The following is a 9,965-nucleotide window of genomic DNA, read 5'->3' as shown; positions in this document are numbered from 1 at the left end:
AGTTTCCTCTTAAATTTGGCTTATGCTGATTTTCAAACTGCAGAAACTCTTCAGCAACATATTCCGGTGCCTGATTTTCCTCTTCGTATTCATCAACCTCGTCAACACATGCCTCACTTTGTTCGTTCAGCTCGTGACATTACATGACATTGACATGTTTAAAACTTACATTACTGAAACCATAAACACAAAAAGTTTGAAAAGCAAAGTATAGTAGATGAGTAAATAAACAAATTTTCAATAAAAGAAGCTTTCATTCAAATTGGGAAATAATGCAAAACTTTGGCTACGGCCCAGGGCCATCTTGCCTTTTTTCAAACATCACGAGGGAATTTTAAAGTTCAAGCAAGTAAGAAAATGCAAATTGTGGGTCTCGGGCCTCTTCCAGACCGCCACCGATTTAAATATGCATAAATAATGCCTTTCTACCAAGGAGTTTGGGGAATCAGAATCAGCGTGAAGGTCCAATTCAACAGCACCTCTCCGGGCTCAACATCACAGATACCAGCTAGCTCGATCTCTTCCTCAATAACAACGTCGATCTCCTCAAAAAGGCCGCAGATTACTTCCCCAAAGTCATCATGCTCGGCATACTCCTGGACTGGAAATGATTAATATAGATGAGGGATTGGCCTAACAAATGTTTGATCAATGTTCTTCTTCATCTTCACCTCATCATCTGTAGGGATGTACCCCAAACCATATCTTGCTCTTTTGGCGGGGACAGGAATAGGCTCAATAATTCCCTGTTAATTTCTCCCTAGTACGAAGTATGGTTCAAAACCATTTTGCAACATCACAGTGGCTATCATCTTGTACACGGCAGGCATAGGTGGATGTGGGGCCAAATCCTCACCGGTGGCATTTACCAGCTCCATCGTGTAGAAGTCAGTACTTCATGAAACTTCACCAAAAATGGGCGTCTGCCTTCCTGAATGACTCCCTTCGCCGTGATTAACTAGATATTCGTCCTTGCAAACGAGCTTCATTATCTGGTAAAGAGTAAAAGGCACAGCTCCAGCCATGTGGATGAAAGGCCTTTCCAGAAGAAGGTTATAGATGGTGTCAATGTCCAAGACTTGAAACTGTGCACTGAACTCTGCCGAACCCATTTGGATGAGCAAATTCACCGCTCCCAACATATCTCTCTCAACCCCATCAAAGGCTCTTACATTGACTTGATTTTGTTTAGCTTTCCCATATCAAAACGTAACTACCTTAATGTTGACAACGAGCAAATACTCAGACCGGATTCATCGTCCACCAAGATGCGATTTATAACCTTCTCGTGGCATACGACAGTGATGTGCAACGCCTTGTTGTGTGACCTTCCCTGAAAAGGCAACTCGTCGTCGCAAAAGCTAATCTGATGCCCTTGGATAACTTGATTGATCATAGCGGCCACATTATCGCTGATTGTGCCAACATGCACATAAGTATCATCAAGAGCCTTCATTAAGGCCTGTATATGCAATTGAGATCTCATCAATAGGGCCCACACAGAAATCTGGGCTGGAGTTTTCTCCAAATGTTAACAATAAAATAATCCTTTGGCTGCATATTTCTCCATAATTCCTCCGCTTCGCCTTCGCTTATTGGCCTTTTACCCTGATCCTTCTTCTGTCCTCCAAGAGCGAGCTCCTTGGGAGTATAACATCTCCCAGATTGGGTCATACCCTGAGCGGCAGCAGTTTCAATCACAAATTTTGGCCTGAAAAGAGTTTCTGATGGCGCCAAGGCAACAACCTTTGCGGGAGTCGGGATCACGAACTCTTTCTTCTCTTTGATGCTTAATGAGGTCATGACCTTTTCTAACTCATCATGAATAACTAGAGTTATCACCTTAGTCACACACCACTCGTCATCCTTCTCTATCATGTTGATATTGACGCCTCCATGTTTTGGCAAAGGGTTGGTGTTGACATTAGGCGCAGTTGCTTGAAGAGAGATCACCTCTTGGTCGATCAGATCTTTAATATTGTGCTTTAGGTTAATGCAGTCCTCGGTATCATTTCCAATACTGTTGGAGTGCTATGCACACCTTTGATCAGCCTGTAGAATTTGGAACTAGCATCCACCGACTTGGGCCGCACTGGGTGGATATATCCGGTCACAGCCAGTTGCTCGTACAACTTTATTCGAATTTCGACGAGCGCAGTAAAGTTCCTGGGAGGCTTCTTCTTGAATCTAGGTCGAGGTGGGTCATAACTGCCTTGTGGATGAGGCATCTGCTAATAACTTCTCTTATTAGGACGGGGAGCTTGATTTCTGTGATAGGGGTTTGTTTGGTAGTTAAGCGATGGAGCTTGGTAATTCGGAGGGGGATTTTGGTAGAGTGGAGCTTGGACCTGATAGACTGGAGGGGGTGCTCTGTAGCTTAACTGCACGTTAGCACAGTTAGGAGCAATATTTCGGTAATGAGGGGGTGGAATTTGGTAAAGTGGGGGAGGATTTTGATATACGGGAGGTGGATTTTGGTAATTTGGAGGGGGACATTTTGGTAAGTGGAGGTAGCATAATGGGCCTCACAAGCCTTGGGTGTTGGATCGTCCTAGTTCAAATGCTCATAAATTCGGGATTTTGGCTCAGCTCTACGCTAGTTGACTAGGAGTGTCTTTTGAAATGATCGGGAACCAAACGGACAATTTGGGCTGGAACTCGCGACAACCATTAGACGCATAACGAACCAATAAATTGCCGCTAATTCCGAAAGAAGGTGAGTATAAGAAAGTCCGGTTGCGGTTTCGCCAACCTTCCTTCAATATACTATACAATATATAACGGAATATGCCATGAAATGCAATGCCGATTTATAATTTAAACAAATTAATCAAATATAAGTAATTTAATAATAGCAATTAGTAAAAATAGTCAATTACTTTTGGTTATAACTTAATTAATCCCCAACGGAGTCGCCATTTCTGTTTTATGAAAATATATATAAGTAAAGTAAAAAATGACTAAGTTTTGAGAAAATCAATTAATCTTATGATTTAAGAAAAATTGACTTTCCGAATTAACAGAGTCGCCACTTGATTTTTTAGTAAAATCAAGAAAACTTAAAATCATTTTCAAAAGATTTAAAAATAGATAAAAATCGACTGAAAAGGGTTAAAAGCTCAAATATGCATTCCGAGAAGGTATTAGGCCCTCGGAATGTCCGCTAACTCGCGGTTGATCGGCGATTTGACTAAAATGACTTTGACTTGAATTTTCCAACTTTAACCAAATAAAGTTCATTTTATATCATTTGGTTACTCAAAATTATTATTATTTTCTAATTAATTAATTTAGTGAAAAGAAAGAGATTATTTTAAAAGAGAGTGACTAAAGGTGGTTGATAATAATAAAAATAAGGATAAATTACCTATATACACATCTTTATTTTTCATAATTTCTATTATTCCCTATCATTTAAAAATATTTCTAAAATCCCTCTTTTTCCTTTCTAACCCATTGTTCCAGATACATAAAGTTATACACGATTTTCTTTCTATTTTTACTCCTTATTTCACTCCCTCAACCTCTTCCTATTTTTACTCACTCTATCTCTTCCTATTTTCACTCCCTCAATCTTTACTTCCTTCATTTTTTAATTTTCAGATTTATTTCTCTCTATTTTCAGTAATATCTCTCCACAACTTTTTTTCAAAACAACTCAAGTTTTCGCTTTACAATTTTTTTCATAGAATTACCGGATTCTCCTCCATTTTCACCTTCACAATATGCATAAGGGAAAGGTAAAAGATATGATGTATTCATATTGTTTCCTGCAAAAAAATCAGTTTTAGGAGATCCTCTTTTAGTGGCGAAATTACATTATGAAATGAAAAGAAGTAGTCTCTACCAAATGTATCATTTTATCATGTATCAAGTGTTGCTATGTATCTTCTACGGTTATTCAAATTTAGAAGAATATGTTTTCGTACACAATATCAAATTATATTCGTGATACATTTGTGAGCGAAGCAATCGAGGAAGGACACATGCTCGAGCTTTAAATCTATTGTTTTACAAATTTTTAAAATCCCTCACTTTTGCGCATTAAATTAATGTATCAGCGCATCAGATTAATGTATCTCACACATCAGATTAATGTATCATGTATAAAATGTAATGTATCTTACTTAACGATTAATGTATCAGCGCTTATTTTTAGTTATGATAATGTATCGATCTCAAACAATTACTATAATGTATTTTTAAAAAAATTTAAACAATTGTATTTCTCAAATAAAATAACAGACATAAATAATAATGTATCAAACGCTATTTTTTTAGTTATGATACGTGAATTCAAATTTATACTAGATGTATCTTATACATAACAATTACCAAACAATAATCTATTGATCTCAAACTTAAAATCTTATGGGCAACACTTACTTATTTAATGTATCTAGTAAAAATATAATATCTATCAATTCAATCGAAAGGATCTTCATAATCTCAAACAAAAGAACATACATAAATAATAATATATCATGCACTAATTTTTTAGTTATGATACGTAAATTTAGATTTATACTAAATGTATCTGTAACATAACAATTGCCAAATAATAATGTATTGATCTCAACCTAGAATTTTATGGGCAACACTTTCTTATTTAGTGTACCAAGTAGAAATACAACACTTATCAATTTAAATTAAAAGGATCTTCATGATGTATCTTCTCGAAAATTTTGATAATTTTTAATCAAAATTGAAAGAATCTTCAATGAACTAGGAGAACAATTTTGAAATTCAAAATTTTCGTCAATTTTGAATCAAAATGGAAAGGATCTTCAATGACTGGAGAAAAATTTAGAATCTCAAAATTTTTGATAATCTTGAATCAAAATCGAAAAGATATTCGATGAACTTGAAGATTTACAAAAGAAATCGTTTGTCCAACAACAATTCCATACAATCCTTCATAACTCATCACGCTTTTCAAAATTTCGACAATTTTTTTTGTGAAACAGAGAGAACGATGAACAAGAAGAAGAAATTTAATTTTTTGATTTTTTTGGATTGTTACACTATATGATTTTGAATTCTTGATAATAATTTTGAATGGAATAACGTAATTTGTGGAATCTTAATTTAATTTTCAGTTTTTCTCCTTAATTAGTGGAACAAATGGATACTATGAGATTTTAAATTGATTTTCCAGCTTTTTTTTCCTTAATAAGTGCAACAGATTGATACATAATGTATCAACAATAATGTATCCCAATCCTTAATTATGTATCTGAAATGTCTAAAAAATATGGGATTTATGTAATTATAAAAATAATAGGGATAGAAGGTAATTTTGATTTTACACTATGGTATTTATGTAAGTTATACAAATAAAGGTTAAGTGACTTGTATAAAAATAAATTTTTATGTATGTATATATTTTTTTTTTATTTTTCACTTATTTATCATTATCATTTAAATTAATTATTTCTTTTTAAGGAAAAATAACTAAGAGGATGACCTAAAGGGATGAACTTAAGAGTTGACAAGACCAAGACGTAGAATAAAAAAGCTAAGTAAAATTATATGTATATAAATAAATTTTGAATATATGTATAAATAAGAAGAATGACTATCATAGGAGAATAATTAAATCAAACCAAAATCACATAAAATAATTAGTCAAATATCATGATAAATAAATAAGAAGGGAGGTAAATATCAAATTTGGGCCCTAGGCCCAAATGCTGCTTCTGCAATTTTTAGGGCCTTTGGGCCTATTTTCTTTCCAAAGTCATGATACACTTTGAGTGTTTATTCGATGTATACGCTATGTATATTGACGATTTTTGTGCTCCCAAACGTGAAATTTCAATAAAAACTTTGTATTTTTGCATTTTTTACGTATTGGCAAATTTTCCAACTGTATACCATGAATTCCAAATGTATACCAGTGTATACAATCGGTATATCAGTTTGTTTTTCCAAATTTCAGGGGCTAAAAAATTGAATTTTCAGCAACACACCACTGCTTTCGACCTATACATCAGATTTTTCTGACCCAGTAATGGGGCTGACTCGAGGGAAAAATCGAGCATATAGCTAAATTTAAAATGCAAGGGAAAGGAAGAAGATTCCACCGAGGACTCAAAGGAGTTTTCACATGCAAATGGAGAGAACAAAATTAGTATCTAATAATAACAAGATATTTCAAACCTCGGCTCTAAACGACGACATGCTTCACCGATGCAAAACAAAGACGCATGCTCAAACATACTTCAACTAAATCAAAATAAACAATATTGAAATTAAATAAACAAGGCGATCAATTAACGGGAAGTAATTATGAGAAGACGATGAGTTTTGTTAAATACTAGGCTTCATAACATTATTGTTCCTCTGTACAGGGAAGCTAACAGAAAATTTTCCCATCTATAAAATTTATAACAAATCTAACTAGAGAAGGCTCTTAGGTGCATACACACATATGTCCATTCCAAGACAGTAAGCTCCAACCATTAAAATTTATTCTTTCAACTTCAGTTATAACAAAGAAGCATGCAGGAACGAACTAAATCTTGTCATGTGTTATGCCATCTAGGAGCATACCACAACCAAATAATTAGAGCAATGGAGCTTGGAGTTTTCCGACAAAAGAGGCAGTGACAACGATAGAATAAGCACTTAACGATGCATATAAATTGCTTATAGCTCGATATAGTGAAAACATTGAGCAAAATGAGACAGACAGAGACTATTGGCGACAACATGCTATTATTGACTATCCACAGACAACTTTACCGAATATGAAAGCTCAATACTATATTTCGAACATACTTAAAATTAAGCGCAAATCATATGAAGTTACTTATTAGTGAAACATGAGGTACTTGACATAGTAAAACTTTCAATATGCAAGCTTATCATGACAAGGTAATCATCGACTACCTTCAAACATGAAGTCTATGCATTAACTAACTTCAATGTTCTGCCCTGTAATACTCACGAAAATAGCAACATTTTAAAGAGCACACCTTATTTCTCAGACAACCAAGACACCAATCTCAACTCAATCAATCGACTACTATGTAAATAGTGAATCGAGAAACAAAAGGGCTGCCAAGTAGGAAAGTTAAATAAATCAACAAGCAAGCTTTAGCCCATAAAAAAAAACACATCAACTAAAGAGTTGGAAACTGAAAAGAAATTTACCTTTTTGTGTGAAACGAGATGAGACNTTGTGTGAAACGAGCTGAGACAAACGAGCTGGAATGATCGCGACTTCTTCCACCAAAAAACTCGAGTACGAGTTACCGATCGAAATCCTGGGAAGAATCTCGAATTCACACAAAACTTGGGGACAAACGATGGTAAACGAGGTTAATAGGGATGCTCAGATCGACACCAAGTAATTCTTTTTTTCCAGAATGTATTTCGTATATATTTATCTAGTTGTTTTACTATGTTAAAAAAATCCCAGCTACCTTTTTTCAACTCAAAATTTTTTTCCCCTTTTCACAGCGAATCACAAGCGATTATATATAGCAGAGAGACTAGGAATTGAAAAAAAGAAGAGGGAAAACCATCAAAAATCGGATGAGAAAAAGGTCTCTCTTTCAATTTCAAAAATTCTGTCACTTTCACCATTTTGGAGTAGCCACCTTTTTCCGTGGTTCAACTCCATTTCGAAAAAGAAAGGGGAATCGACGCACTTGATCAATTGCGTATCCTCATTGCTTGACGTGTCTCAATCTTACACTACAATTCCAGTCGGCCATCGCCAAGCTTTATGTGCAAGATTGAGATATACTTAATTAACGAGCTTCTTAATCTTGACGAAATAAAATAATTAACTAAATTATAGACTAATGATTCAAAATATAGCCTATGATTAAGCCAAACAAATTAACAATATATCCAATTAAAACAAGATATTTTTTAGACGATTTTTGAATATTCATAAAATATACTAATTATATACAAAATTATAAAAATATCAAATTATTTAAAAGTAACTTGAAAAATATTTTGAACTTTACAAAACTAATTTTTTTTAAAAAAAATTATAATTGAAATTTAAACTAAACTAAATTAATAAATTAACTAACTTGAAACGTAAAATCTTTATAAAAGGGTTTCTTTTTTCCAAATATTTTATAAAGTATTAAATACATAAGCAAGATATAAAAACGCATTTGCTATCTAAAAAGAATTATAAACGTGACTAAATCACTCTAAGCTCTTACAAACATACTTTTATTCTATAAACTAATTATTTCAAATCGTTTGGAAATTTAAGAAGCACGAAAATTAATTATTATCGGGAGGATCAAAATTGGGTGTCAACAACTAGCAACCAAAAACATGACAATAGAACTTTCCCAGCGTCAAATATATTACAAAGAGATGAAAACAGCGGCAAGAAAAATACACTAAATAAAACAAAAGATGTGTTACCTCTTCCGGTGTAGCTAACGGGACTAGGCGAGCTGAAAGGAGCAGTAAACTTCACCACTGAAACACGAACAGCGAAAAGAGGACCCAAAGAGAATCCCGAGTTCCAAATAAAAATTCGAAGGAGTACTGGTATCTCAAGAACAAACTTGATATTGCCCATCACCATTTAGCTATTGCATTTATTTTTCTTGTTGCTGGTCATATGTATAGAACCAATTTCGGGATTGGGCACTTTTCTGAAAGTATTTGTGTATTTTGACTCAAGAACTGTAACCCTCTCTTTTTCTCGATGTCTTCTCCAAAAAAAATTTCAAAAATCGTCCTCCAGATTTGAATTTCCCAAAAAAAAAATATCCCCCTTTTGACTCCTCTATTTTTTCTCTACCTCAAAAATTTCTCCCCTTTTACCAAAGAAGAAAAAGCTTAAATAGGGAAAAACAGAGGTCCATTTTTTTTATGGGGGGGAGGAGGGCCAGAAAGAAACCCAAAATTTGAGTTTTTTCAAATTCTATCCCAAAATTGAAGGAAAAACTGGAATTTCGCACAAAAAAAAAACAAAATTCTCAACAAATCGCAACGGACAAACGACGGAAGTCATTCGATTCTCGGCAAGGACGAACCAAAAACAAGGCAATCTCGACACCTGGCTGCGAAGGACGACATGCCTCTGCCAAAATCAACCCACTATGCGTACTGTTGTAGAGGAAAATCAGAGAAGACGACAAAAATCACCTCTTGACCTTCTGCTGCTTTTCCGTGCTCGTTTTGCGTGAAGCGCGTGTTAGAGTCGTTCCAAATTTCTGTTGTACGCGATTGAGAGGGCGGGTGTCTTTGTTTTGTTAGAGTTGGGTCGGGTCCGGGGGGGGGGGATATAAGGTTGTGAGTTGGGTCGTTTTTTGGTATTGTAATGGATTGCTTACACGGGGTAATGGGTTTCTTTTAGAATTGGAAAAGATCAAGATTGGGTATGTGAATTTAGGTGTTGGATTTACTAGAAACGTTAAAGAAAAGGCCGAACACTTGGTCTCTAAAGGGGTTTAAAGGATTGGCGGAAAATTTTAACAAAACAAAGACCAACTTCGGTTAAAACTTAAAGAAATTGAATTAACATAAATTAATTAATGAGTCTCTTAATCTTAATGAAATAAAATAATAAACTTAATTATAAACTAATTAAACTAAAAATATAAACTATTATATAACTAAACTAATTAACCAAATATTTAATTAAGACAAAAAAAATTTTAGAAAATTTTTAAATAATAATAAAATATACTAATGTATGCATAATTATGTAAAACATATGTAATATCAAAAAATTACAAAAGTGACAAAACTATTTAAAATAAATTGAAAAATATCTTGAGTTTCATAAAGTCAATTATTTCAACTCGTTTGAAAATTAAGAAACTCGATTATTAATTCATGTTATGGATGTCCAAAATTGGGTGTCAATAGGTTTCATGAGAGGACCATTGAATTGTCATATTTACTTGTTATTTTGAATGTAAATTGTACATTGCTCCTAAAATGATATATATATATATATATATATATATATA

The sequence above is a fragment of the Solanum pennellii genome, chromosome 11, assembly GCF_001406875.1.
Source record: "Solanum pennellii chromosome 11, SPENNV200".
Classification (NCBI taxonomy): Eukaryota; Viridiplantae; Streptophyta; class Magnoliopsida; order Solanales; family Solanaceae; genus Solanum; species Solanum pennellii.
This window is presented reverse-complemented; position numbering follows the sequence as displayed.